The sequence below is a fragment of the Eriocheir sinensis genome, chromosome 5 (assembly GCF_024679095.1).
Source record: "Eriocheir sinensis breed Jianghai 21 chromosome 5, ASM2467909v1, whole genome shotgun sequence".
NCBI lineage: Eukaryota > Metazoa > Arthropoda > Malacostraca > Decapoda > Varunidae > Eriocheir > Eriocheir sinensis.
Window position 1 is genome coordinate 9111857 of NC_066513.1, and position 13950 is coordinate 9125806.

Here is a 13950-nt window from a genome sequence, read left to right on the forward strand (position 1 = left end):
GCGCCTCAAAGACCAATCTCTTGTCCTGAGCCTCGGTCACGAGAGATACTATCACAACCCGGCGCTTTTCAGCTATTGTCCTCGAAGTTTTGTCCCATAGAACGGGGCCGGCGTAGTCACTCAGAGCAGAGCTGGCAAGGGAGGAGAGGAACCAGCAATTCGTTCCCACTTTCCGAAACGTCTAACCCAACTCTGCGACCCTTTCGAGGCCTGGCCAGTGGCACCTGTCACCAGGTGCTCTCCACCAACTCTAGAGAGTATCAGACGCCCTTCCTGAGAGACCAAAAAGCTGAAATATTCCTTGAGTATAAGAAAAACCCTCAGAAACATCACCTAGAAACCGGGAGGTACAACCTCAAATGGCCCACGGAAGACATCTCTTTCAGGAGAAAACAAGAACCAGCTGTTATGCAGAATAGGGATGGGAGTACCGTCGATAGAGGGGAGGGACGGGGATCTCACACCAACAACTGGTTCCCAGGGAGGCTTTTTTAGTGTACAGGTCGCCACACTCCTCTACACCGCAGGCCTAAATAATTAGGCACGGTCCAGCTGACTAGGACCCTGGAACTCCAGCCATTGTCTCATAAAGAGATCCTCTGCCTGCAGTCCAATCCACCACTGCTACTGCCCAGAGGCTTCACCGTGACCCTGGCACGGGAGACAGATCAGGTATTACACCTTGTCCAAGGGTGACCTGAGACATTGCAGGGCAGGGACGTCTAGTTCCCTGAGGTGAAAACACTTCACCCGTATACCAGGGTAAAGGTAAAGTTGGGGGCATACGCTGTAGCAGCGCGTGGCCTCGGTGCTCATCTCCTTAACATTGGCCCTTGAGCCTGTGGTGGGAGGGAGCCCATTACCCCGGGACACAGGGCCAGTGTGACTTCCGGGTTACCACAGTTTACCCAGGTTTCCCCAGGTACCCATTTATCGACCAGCCCGAGAAGGAGGATGAACACCTGGGTGAGCAGCACGCCGACTGCCCGGGCCGGGATTCGAACCCGGGCCCGCGGAGTAGAAGCCAGGCACGCTGATCGCTAGACCACGGAGGCGTATTGGCGCCCAATCTCAAGTGAACCCACTCACAATGGCACACAATTTTTTTTTTCTGGTAAATTTCGTGCTAACCATTTCTGTTGAAAAACAGCAGATTTTTTTCTTTCACCCCTTCCACCCTAACCTCCTCAGAAATAAATAAAAAGTGACAAAATCATAGCCTTGAGGCAGTAATATTCAGCCCCAGCATAAAAAAAACTATACTGCTGCCCTATGAAAGGCATCTTTTAACTCTGATGTGGTAGGTGGTGACTGTGGTGGAGCAGCTTCATTGTCATCCCTTGCAGTGACAGGTGTCATAGGGCCAGCAGATGATGAAGCAGTGGCAGGTGTCATAGGGCCAGCAGATGATGAAGCAGTGGCAGGTGTCATAGGGCCAGCAGAGGATGAAGCAGTGGCAGGTGTCATAGGGCCAGCAGATGATGAAGCAGTGGCAGGTGTCATAGGGCCAGCAGATGATGAAGCAGTGGCAGGTGTCATAGGGCCAGCAGAGGATGAAGCAGTGGCAGGTGTCATAGGGCCAGCAGATGATGAAGCAGTGGCAGGTGTCATAGGGCCAGCAGATGATGAAGCAGTGGCAGGTGTCATAGGGCAGCAGATGATGAAGCAGTGGCAGGTGTCATAGGGCCAGCAGAGGATGAAGCAGTGGCAGGTGTCATAGGGCCAGCAGAGGATGAAGCAGTGGCAGGTGTCATAGGGCCAGCAGATGATGAAGCAGTGGCAGGTGTCATAGGGCCAGCAGAGGATGAAGCAGTGGCAGGTGTCATAGGGCCAGCAGATGTTGAAGCAGTGGCAGGTGTCATAGGGCCAGCAGATGTTGAAGCAGTGGCAGGTGTCATAGGGGCCAGCAGATGTTGAAGCAGTGGCAGGTGTCATAGGGCCAGCAGATGATGAAGCAGTGGCAGGTGTCATAGGGCCAGCAGATGATGAAGCAGTGGCAGGTGTCATAGGGCCAGCAGATGATGAAGCAGTGGCAGGTGTCATAGGGCCAGCAGATGATGAAGCAGTGGCAGGTGTCATAGGGCCAGCAGATGATGAAGCAGTGGCAGGTGTCATAGGGCCAGCAGATGATGAAGCAGTGGCAGGTGTCATAGGGCCAGCAGAGGATGAAGCAGTGGCAGGTGTCATAGGGCCAGCAGAGGATGAAGCAGTGGCAGGTGTCATAGGGCTAGCAGATGATGAAGCAGTGGCAGGTGTCATAGGGCCAGCAGATGATGAAGCAGTGGCAGGTGTCATATGGCCAGCAGATGTTGACTGTTGCCGGAGCAGCTGATGGTATCCTTTCCACAAGTAATGAACAATGTGCTGGGATGGTCTCTAGCAATACAGCAGCGGGGCTGAAAAAAAGCGTCATATATTAGTCATGATTAATGCATGTAACTTAACACCTTAACTGCGGATTTCCTACAAGAAAACATCACCAAACTACAGAAATGGAACAAAAAGTGGCTGCTACAATTCAGTGAAGAAAATGTAGTCCTGCACCTTGGGAAGGGATATCCAGCATACCAATACCACATGGGAAACACTCCACTATCCACCGCAGAGGCAGAGAAAGACCTGACTATGTTACCAGGCTACCAGTGAAAGCCAAATCCATGCCAATCGTATCGAACAGGTTAAATAGGCAGTTGAAGAAAAAGGGTCTTAAAGGTGAAATATTACTTATTAACAGAATTATTCCACTATTTGTTATTGGTTGTAAAGTAATTGACTGATAAAGTGTGTATCTACAAAGAATATGAATTTAAGAGTGATTAATAAATTGTTTTAATGATAATATAAAAGTTTTTGCCACAAACAAACAGGCCAGTCAATATTTCTCTGCTGCTTGACTGCTGCTGTTGCTGCTGTCCTATCCCTAGCACATCATGTCAATGCTGAATGGCTCTGGTACCCCTTCAAATACATGAGACGAGCACCCTATGATGTCATACACCAGTTTATCTACCACAGTTAATTTCATAGTTAGGTAGGCGCCTGTGTATCTGTGGTGCCACAAGTGTAGGGCACTCAGGTGCTGGGGGAAATGTCATTGTTATGAAAGGGCAAGGGTAAACCAGTGTATGCTGTGAAGCCTTGGTGTGGAGGTTCCCTGTCTGAACTGTGCAGCTAATCCCCCATACAGTGAGGGCAGTGAGGGACTTTTTTACTCCCTCAGGGGCTGTGCAGCTGAGAGAGTGGTGTACATGAGTGTGAATGTGTGAGTGAGTGTGTGGCTGTCTTGGCTACCACCCTTCATTGGGGGGAAGACAGCCAAGGTATTTAGATAGATTGATAGTCATTGACAGATGAACATTAAAAAAATTCTATATCAAATATGCAGTTCACTGCTATGAACTTATTAACTTTAAGCTGAAATAAAGGCATTGTGGCCAGTATAGCTGCATTCTGTGAGCACATAAAAAACTAACTAATATAAGTTTTACATTTAAAGACATAACAACTCAAAAAAATTACCAGTCTGCCGCTGCTCATTCTTGCACTTGGCAATGCGAGGCTTCGATTTTTGTTGTACGTTGTACCAACGCCTCTCACAGTCATCCTGCGTACGGGGTCCACTCCCAGGGAAGGCACTGTCAGGGTATAAATGTGAGGCAAGTTTCTTAAATCGTTTCACTATGGCATGCTATTTATTTCCCATACCTTCTCCAATAACATTTAATACATGCTGTGATGGAAAGCTAAATCAGTACCGGCATTTTATTTAAATACATCATAAGACATTACCTTTTTAGTTGTTATGAACATGGCCATAAATACTACTTTTCATTACCTACTTTTCTAAAATGCTTTTCTCTAAGTAGGATGATATTACACAATACAGCTATACAAAAAAATTCAAAGCATTAATCTTAATTCCATTCTTTTGAGTACTTCTAACCTAACATTATATCACCATAAACTGTTTGACCAATGCTATCAAAATAATATTTTAATCTTACTTTACCATTCTCATCAAATCTACCTATTCCGATATAGTCTTAACATAAAATGCTGGTAAAAGTGTTGAGAGTTCTGTGCCCCCCAAAAAAAAAAAAAAATCTAAATAAGGAATAAATAAAATAACAGGTAAATATGACTTGACTCTCTTATACTAACCCCCTTTCCACCCTATCAAACTTGGGGACCTACTATGTTAGGTTAGGACGTGTTAGGTTGGACAGGTTTAGCAGGAGTTGGTTTAGTTATGTTAGATTGTTGAGGGAGCGGGGGTTGCAGCAGAAATGGTCATGATGATGCTATTCACGTGGAGCAGTAGGAAAAAGTATGTTCTGTTTAGAAACTCTGTGGTTGTGTTCGTATACAAAAATACCCATTTGACGAGGTTAGGTTAGTTTGCAAGTTACTTGAATCATGAATATGTGAATATGTAAAAAAAAAAAAAAAAAAAAAAAAAAGCGTTAACCTTAATTTCATTATCTTGAGTACATTCCAATCTAACATTATATCACCATAATCTGTTTGACCAATGCTATAAATATCCTATTTTAATCTTACTTTTCCATTCTCACGAAATCTACCTATTCCCATATAGTCTTGACATAAAGTACTTGTAAAAGTGTCCATAGTCTGGCATGCCCAGCACCCCCCCCCCCACCCCCCCAATAAAAAAAAAATAATAAATTAAAATAAATAAAGAATAAAAAAAAGGGCAAATATGCCTTAACTATCTATACCAACATACCATACCAACAAACTTGGCATGTTAAGTTAGAATGTGTTCGGTAGGACGGGGCAGGTTTGGCATGGTTAGGTTTAGTTATGTTAGGTTGTTGAGGGAGAGGGGGTTGTGGCAGAAATGGTCATAATGAAACTATTCAGATACAGAATGAAAAGGTATGTTCTGTTTGGAAGGTCAGTGATTGTGTTATTATGCAAAAAATACCCAATTGATTAGGTTAGGTTAGTTTGTAAGCTGATTGAACCATGAATATGTGATTACCAACCTTGTTACAGCTTCTGCCACTTCAGTCCACGCTCTCTTCTTATCCTCAGAGGTGATACTCTTCCCACAACACCCTCTGATTATACGTTTTTTTCATGAATTTGATGTAAGAAGACCGTTTCATCTGTCGACCAATTAAACTTACTCCTTTTCTGCGCTGGTTCTCCGGCCCGTAGATGTCCTCATTGTGGCAGATGACGTGGTTATGGTGCGGTAATTTCAGCAGAGCAAGTTGTGACGAAGGAGGGGAGATAAAGGTATTGACGAGTGACGAAGTAAAAGCAGCCTTTGAGGCTGCTTCTATCTGCCACAAAACTCAACATTTTCTTGTGTTTGCCATTTATTATGTTTTTGTTGTACATTTATACATGTTTTCTATCAGCAAACCTTTATTTTTTTATTATTTCTTTTGAAATATTTACTTAATTCATGTCAGATGTTTACGTTTTGCACGGAGGCGTCCTTAGCAACGAGCCCGCCATAAAGATGAAGAAGAAGAAGATAATAGTAGCCATGATTTGCTAATACTTACACTCAAACTTGAAGAGGATAGCTATTACTCTTAATAAATTGAAACTATTAACTTTGATAGTAACTTTAAGGGTAAAAAATAATAGCTCGTGAGGATACGGGTCCAGGACTTGTATTTTTAACTCTCCTAAACATGAATCCTAAGATAAGATTTTTTTTTACTTCTGATCTCTATGATTACTGTGTGAGCACTTCAATTAGTGCCGTCTGGTGAGTGTTGTACATTTGCAGTATTGTCTCTCCCACGAAACAAATGGGAAGAAGAATCACGAATCTATATCTATTTCAGACTTTATGACGCATCGTTTTTCGCAAATAACTTTTAAACAAATAGTTGTTTCAATAAGCCATTTTAGCACAGCTTGTTTGACACAGTCCTCTAATTTCGGGGACTACAGTGCATTGCAAAGTGTATTTCATTAAGGAGCTTATTCTTGGGTTTCAAGGCCATGCTGGTAAGAGCCGAAGGGACATTTGGACAGGGGACGGTTTTACGTGACGAAGTTGTGACGTGTATCACACAACCACCTCTTCCTCCACCTCAGTATCCTCCTCCCTCCCTCCTTCCCCATATCCTCGCCTTCCCCCAAGCCCTCCCAATTTTCTCCTATACTCTCTCTCTCTCTCTCTCCGATCAAAAAACGACCCTCAGCCACGTCCTCCACCCGCCCGTGTAAATAGACGCCGTGCATCGCAACAAACCCGTAACCGTGATACCTCAAGTACCACCACCTCTATTACCAAGCCTCTAGATAACTTAAAACTCCTTAGTTTCAATGCGCGTAGCCTAAGAAACAAATTTGATGAACTGAGATGTCTTGCTCTAACAGAAATTTTTGACATAATTGCTATAACCGAAACATTTATCAACACCACAAACATTGATTTAAGTTCCGAATACAACATAGATGGCTACAGACTCTTCAACAAAGATCGTTTAAACCGTAGATGCGGTGGCGTCGCCCTTTTTGTCAAAAGCTATTTGCAACCCACTGACAAAACACCAAGAAACAGTAACGTTGAACATTTGTGCGTGCGAGTAAACATTGCAAAAGTCAATTTAAATATATCTGTCACCTACAGACCTCCCGGGCAATCACTCGATGACGACCTTGAAATGTACAGCGTTTTAAGGCAGTCACTTAATAACAACGACTCACTGATATTAGGAGACTTAACCTCCCCCATATCGACTGGGTGACACTGTCAGGTACAGAAGGCGAGTCACATAGAATGATCGAATTTCTAAGAAAATTATCTGCAAATGGTTTCTGAGCCAACTCGACAAAATAATATACTCGACCTTGTTATAACGACCCAAGATAAAACTAGTCAGTAAGGTAAGGGTAGGAGAACACCTCGGTTCTTGCGATCGTAAATTAGTTCGCGTCGACATTAGAGCTAAAGCATCAGTGACTGAAAATAAAGTAAAGGTGCCCAATTTCAAAAGAGCTAACTTCGTAAAATCCGACAAAACTAACAGAAATACAACTATCAGATGACGGCAACGTTGAGGAAGCCTGTAAGCTTTAAAATCCCTTACTCACTCAGCAGAACACATTCGTCCCCTTGTGCGAGAAGTGAATTAACACTAATAAAGAAGCCACCGTGGTTTTAATAGCGAAATTAAACAATCAGTCAATAATGAGAGAAAATTGTTTTACAGGTTAAAGAAAGAACAAAGCACACCCGAAAATATTAGGACTTTATAATGATGCCAGAGCAACAGTAAAAAAGACTAGTATGTCAGGCAAAGCGTAGATATGAAAGAAATAACTACGTAATGGTGCAGCCAATAAAAATAATCCGAAATCTTTCTTTCAGATTACATAAACAACAGAGGCGATCAAAAGTGGTATTGGACCTTTAACAAACAGCGCGATGGTGCACTAGTGACTGACAGCCAACACATTACAAACCTCTTAAACAATTACTTTTCCTCGGTGTTTAATACTAACAGTCTTCCTCCACTACCACCAACACCAGTACTATTGTAAATCTCGAGCATGCATTGCCTAATTTTGAAATAACAACCGATGGAAGTCCTTAAAGCTCTCCATTCATAAAACAAATAAAAGTCTCGGACCCGACAAAGTATATCCTATATTGCTTAAAGAAACAAAGAGCGAAATGCTCTCCTCCACTGCTACCGTATTCAATGTCCTTGCGACAAGGCATCGTCCCTTCGGATTGGAAAAAGGCTAACGCGACACCGATTTTTTAAGAAGGTGACAAAAAATTTCAGGTAACTACCGACCCATTAGTCTAACTTCAATTGTGGTAAGCTACTCGAGAGCATAATTAGAGACTAAAATTGTTAGAGTTACCTCGAAAGTCACTCATTAATTTGGGGATTCACAACATGGCTTCCGTAACAAAAAGATCCTGCCTGTCAAACCTACTGACCTTTTATAACGATCTCTTCTCTTTAGTTTATGATGTAACCAAGTCATTGGACGTAGTCTATCTTGATTTCAGGAAAGCGTTTGATAAGTCCACATCATAAATTACTTTATAAATTGTCAAAGCAAATAGGCATTGACGGTCAAGTAAACCAATGGATCGCGAATTGGTTGAGCAACAGACAACATATAGAGTTGTGGATTGACGGATTTAAATCAGAGTGGGCGCCGGTCACTAGTGGCGTCCCCTCAGGAGCTCAGTTCTTGGCCCCAGTGCTCTTCATTATTTACATCAACGATGTGGATGTTGGACTCAATAATCGCATTAGTAAAATTTGCAGACGACACAAAGATTGGTAACTCGGTTCTCACTGACGAGGACAGGCCAAAAGCCTCCAAGAGGATTTGCACAGAATTTCAACTTTCAGTCCGGATAAATGCATGAGGAGATGCCTTTTAACGTAAACAAGTGCCGGAGTCCTTCAAGTTGGAACAAAAATAATGAAGTTCGATTACGAAAATGAGCGGCGTTAAACTCACAGAAAGCGTTCAATGCGTTAGGACCTGGGTGTCAAAATCGCGTCAAACCTCAAATTCTCACATCAATGCATCGATGCAGCAACAGTGCTAAAGCCGTAGAAGAATGTTGGGCTTCATTAAAAAGAAACTTTTATTCAAGAATAAAGATGTAATACTTCCGGCGCTCTACAATAGTTTAGTCAGACCCCAATTGTAATATGCGAAGTATACAGTTTTGGTCTCCCCACCATGCAAGGACATTGCTAAACTAGAAGGTGTTCAGCGTCGAGCAACAAAATGATCCCTTCTGCGCAACAAATCCTACGAAGAAAGGTTTTGCACCCTTAACATGTTCTCTCTTGAGAAACGTCGCCTCCGAGGAAAACTGATCGGAATGTTTTAAAATACTTAATGGTTTCACGAATGTAGACAGAACAAAATTGTTTATGATCGATGACACTTTGCGAACGAGGAACAATGGCATAAAAACTCAAATGTAGATGGGGTAACGTCAGGCCACTACCCAATTTTCTCCTTTCACCAACGTTTGATGTAGTGCGAGAATGGAATAAGTTCCCACCATCAGTGTACGTCCAGTGTAACACGATTGACTCCTTTAAAACAAGCTCTCTCTCTCTCTCTCTCTCTCTCTCTCTCTCTCTCTCTCTCTCTCTCTCTCTCTCTCTCTGCGTTGTGCATGAGATATGAAGCTATGCACATATCACTTGTCTATAATGGCAGATAGCTCGAGTATATAGTTATGGCAGTTTTTTTTGCAAACGATAGCGATTGTTGTACCAGCGTAATTGGGTGTTTCGTAAGTGCTGTATGAGGATTGTTTGGTTATTGTATAAATGTTGACGGTTGTATATGACCCTCTTCCCCAAAAGGCTTGATCGTTTATAGGAGACTGGGTAGAAGTGGGTTGTTGGGTGGTTGGGTGGGGATGATTGTGTGAGGAAGGAAAAGTTGGGTATGGGAGAGGTTGGTGAACCAACAAAGAAACTACTGCTCGCTTACATACATGCAGCATGTACTACCAATAGTCACATTTTCCATGTATAGGATAATTAATTTCCTTCGAGTAAAACTGTGTCTCCCCAACTGATAGTCCAACTCAATTTACTTGGTGTTTGAATTCCTTCAAGTTATAAATTCCATGGGTTTAAATTCCTTTGGGTTTAAATTCCTTGGTATTTGAGTTCCTTAGGGTTCAAATTCATTTGGGTTTAAATTCCCAAGTATAAATATCTTGGGGTTTAAATTCCTTGGGGTTTGAATTCCTTGGGTTCAAATTCCTTGGGGTTTAAATTCCTTGAGGTTAAATTCCTTTGGTATAAATTCCTTGGGGTTCAAATTCCTTGGGGTTCAAATTCACTTGGGGTATAAATTCCTTGGGTTTAAATTCCTTTGGGTGCGAATTCCTTGGGGTTCAAATTCCTTGGGGTTTAAATTCCTAGGGTTTAAATTCCTTGGGGATTAGGGGCGACTACGTATTTTTGACGAATATATTGATTAAATTACATGTTTCGCCCAGCGGTGAAACTCTAAATTACCATGTGGTGAGGTTTGTTTTCGTAGAATTAAACCCCTCCCCTGGGGGCTTTGCGTCACATCGGACATGCTCGTCATAAGACGCTCATGTCAACATATGCAGTATCATTCGTATATAGGTAAAAATTGCATTAGAATATTTTATTTCTTTGTAAATTTTGTCATCTGTTATCTCTTCTTCGCGCGGAGAGGCAGGGGAAAAAGAGAGGTGCCACCGCGAAGCGAGACAGACTTTTAAAATAATTTCACAAAATCGGTAAAAGTCTGATCGACTTTTTATTGGGTATCATTAAAATTACAACAAGGGCAATTTTTGTTGGAAATAGATTTTCAATAATGTCAAAGAAAACAGGACACAGAGAGGAAAATAATAATTGACAAAAGATTGTAATTTTTTTCTTCAAAGACAAAACAAAAATAAGTTACTTCCAACAAAATATAGATAGTTAAACAAAGTTTCTATGGTATTTACAGTAACAAACAACATACTAAGATTTCAAAGCTATTGGACGTACCATATGCGCAGGAGGACCTCCGTAGTCGCCCCTTCTAAATTCCTTGGTGTCTAAATATAATATGGCTGAAACATCTTAGTGGTTTAATGCTTTGTGGTTTAATTATCTTTGTTTATACAAATTTATGAATATTAGTTTAGCTTTTCATACCTACATTTCTTTAGTTAATATTTATCTCTATGTAGCAAAGTTACGGTTTAGTTTACGTTTTATTCATATTCATACAATTTATCTTGGTTTTGCCTTTTGTCTTTTCATTAGAGTGTCACTTCTTAGAGTCTGCCTTTCGTCTTTTCATAAGTGTCATTTCTTAAAGTCTGCCTTTCGTCTTTTCATGAGTGTCATTTCTTAAGTCTGTCTTTCGTCTTTTTCATAAGGAAGGAAAATAATTAAAATAATCTAAAGGGTGATAAAAGTTATTAGGAAGATAGTTTTGAAATGGTCCATTCAGATATAGCACTAATTTAAAATATAATAAAATGTTTATTAAAAAATGCATTAGTAAAATACAAAGAACTTTCTATGAAGAGACCCTACAAGAGATGGAGATGCCCATCTCCTGCAGATACCATGACGTCATGTCAGGGGTGACGCCTTTCTCCCAGCATTAGGGAAAGGGAAAAATTCCCATGTACATCACGACACCGGGAGAGGTACTGGTCTCGCAGATCACACTGGGGCACTCGACCAGCAAGTGCCGGACTATAGTAGGATATCACTGTATTATTATTATTTAATATCACCACATTGGGCATACAATTGTCGATGGATAAACGCCCGACTGATATATCACGCCACCTTATTGGTATTTCTTCCGTCAGTGTTTACGGTCCGAGTTTTGTATACTTCGCACTCCGATTGTGCGTGGAGGTCACCTTGACATGACCAATTGTAACAATTATTTTCCAACCTGTAACTCGCCACTCCTTTATAATTCGCCTTAAGGAAGCTGAAGTCTTAATCAACACCCTTTAAAGCCCGTTACATTTGGTTGGCAGCGGTCACCCCGCGCCTGTGCCTTCGCTTCCTCGTTCTCCTCCAAGCCACGAGAACTCACCAACAAACTCCGGGGACAGGCGTACCCGCGGCAACGCACCAGCCGTCCGCGGCATCTCACAAGGCGCCAGCTACGTGCAACTCACAAGGCGCCAGCTACAAGCATCTCACAGGCGCCAGCTACGTGCAAACAAGCATCTCACAAGGCGCCAGCTACGTGCAACTCACAAGGCGCCAGCTGCAAGCACCTCACTAGCGCCAGCTACAAGCACCTCACCAGGCGCCGGCTACAAGCAACTCTACAGGCGTCAAGCCTCCAAGCCTCGAGCACACCAGCTACAAGCACCTCACAAGGCGTCCGCTACAAGCAACTCTACAGGCGTCCAGCCTACAAGCCTCCAGCACACCAGCTACAAGCAACTCTACAGGCGTCAGCCTACAAGCCTCGAGCACACCTTCAAGCAACTCTACAGGCGTCAAGCCTACAAGCCCCGAAGCACACCCACAGGCCTACGCAGCCAAAGCGAGGCCACAATCTACAACCCGCTCCCCCGCTTCAAGCCAGCACTGCTACGAACCTGCAAGCCACTCCACGATACGGCAGAAGTATTCACCAGCAACGAGGGACATCTTCCGGCAACCAGTCAGCTATCTGCCACTACACGGTCGTCTGGCAAGATGGTTCTTAACGATCCAAGCATACAATCCGGAGATAAAATACATCACCGGGAAAACAAATGTGGTCGCAGATGCCTTATCTCGGAATATTCCGATAGGCGCGATTACCACCCCAGAGGTCATCCACAACTTCACTTCACCTGAGCTACACACTGCTCAGCGAGACCACCCTGTGTGGAAGAGGTTAATTTACGCCCTCGAGTCGGGAGACGAATCAAACCTTCCTGAATTGCCAGTTCCTTTTTCACAATTCTTCCTATCAGAGGACAACCTCCTTTGTAGGTCATGGCCGGTACCTATAGACCAACTGGTCATCCCAGACATATACGTCCCCGTGACGCTTAAGCTGGTCCATAACACACCCATTGCGGGTCACCCAGGAAGAGACAAGACGCTATCTGTCACCAGACGAAAATTCTACTGGCCCACATTACGGGTTGATGTAGAAAAACATGTCGCACATTGCGTCGTTTGTGCTAAGCACAAGGGGTCCGTCAAAGGGCCAGCACCTATGTTGCAATACCCAGTACCAGAGGCGCCATGGGATGTTGTTATAGACTTATTACAGCTCCCCAGAGCCAACATGGTTCGCGCTACTTACGTCGACCAGTTCTCTAGGTTTCTAGTTCTAGCGCCTCTCAAGGACAAGACAGCCACACGCGTGGCCCATGCCCTCGTGACTCACGTGTTGTGTCCACATTCGTCTCCTCGAATTCTCTTGGTGACAATGGCACCGAGTTTAGGAACTCAGTATTGAGCGAAATATGCGCTCAGTTTAACATCACGCAATCCTTCATCACAGCTTACCACCCAGCTGCTAATGGGTTGGCGGAGAGGGCTAATAGGAAAATCTTACAGGTCCTCAGGCCTATCGTGAACGATCTCCACGATAACTGGGAGGATTGGCTATATAGCCGCTTCCATAAATACGTCGGTAAACGACTCTAAGTCTACATCTTTTATGGGGTGGAGAAACGTCTTCCGTACGAATTCCTAACTATCCCACAACAACCTCTCTACAACATTGATAGGTACGCACTACAGCAGATGCATATGTTTTCCAAGATACACTCAGAAGTTAGGTGTACGTTAAAAGCTACGAAGGTTGAAATGATGTCAAAACAACACAAACAGGCCGTCCCGGTGAATTTCAAAGAGGGTGACACAGTCATGATTAAGCAAGCGGAAAGGAGTTCGAAACTGGGGGCTAAATTTGTGGGTCCTTACCGAGTTGTTCGGAATGTCAGGGGAAATCGGTTCGAGGTTCTCGAGTCGAATAGTGGAGTCAGTCTAGAAGTTCACAGTGATCGTCTGAAAGTAATTCCCTCACCTTTGGACCTTGATATTGGTACTTCCCCCTCAGAGTCAAATGTTCAACAAGATAATCCCAACACCCATAGCTATAACTTGAGACCACGGGTTTAAATACTTCATTCCCACCACTTTCAGATCATGATGTTGCGTTTTCTGACCATCTTGTTGTCCCTCGGCTCCCTGCTTGCAACAACACCCATCCACCTGAAGCCTGGTGCCCTCACGGCACACATAGGAGAGGTCTTCCTCATAGAAGATGTGCTCCTCGTAAAATATCCATATACTTCCTTGACCAACACCACGGGCACAATCAGCCAATCGGGCTACCAAGACTAGGGAATCAAAGGCACCTTCTAGTACCAACTCTCTGACTCTTTTTCAACTACTGGAGGATAGGATTCTGTTCTTACGGGGAAAAGTTGATGAGGTAAAC

General features: G+C 43.4%; 1 long non-coding RNA gene across 24 annotated transcripts; it reads left to right on the forward strand.

Moving 5' to 3' along the window:
* The first annotated feature begins 1320 nt into the window (after positions 1-1320).
* LOC126984081 (uncharacterized) lies at positions 1321-2312 on the forward strand. 24 transcript variants are annotated; one of them, XR_007736402.1, is made up of 5 exons: positions 1321-1424; positions 1461-1532; positions 1569-1640; positions 1748-1891; positions 1929-2200. It is a non-coding gene; the product is annotated as an uncharacterized LOC126984081 (long non-coding RNA). The 24 variants fall into 24 exon arrangements; XR_007736448.1 differs by having other exon boundaries at positions 1569-1604; positions 1820-1891; XR_007736445.1 differs by lacking the exon at positions 1569-1640 and having other exon boundaries at positions 1748-1783; positions 1820-1891.
* Positions 2313-13950: the final 11638 nt, after the last annotated feature.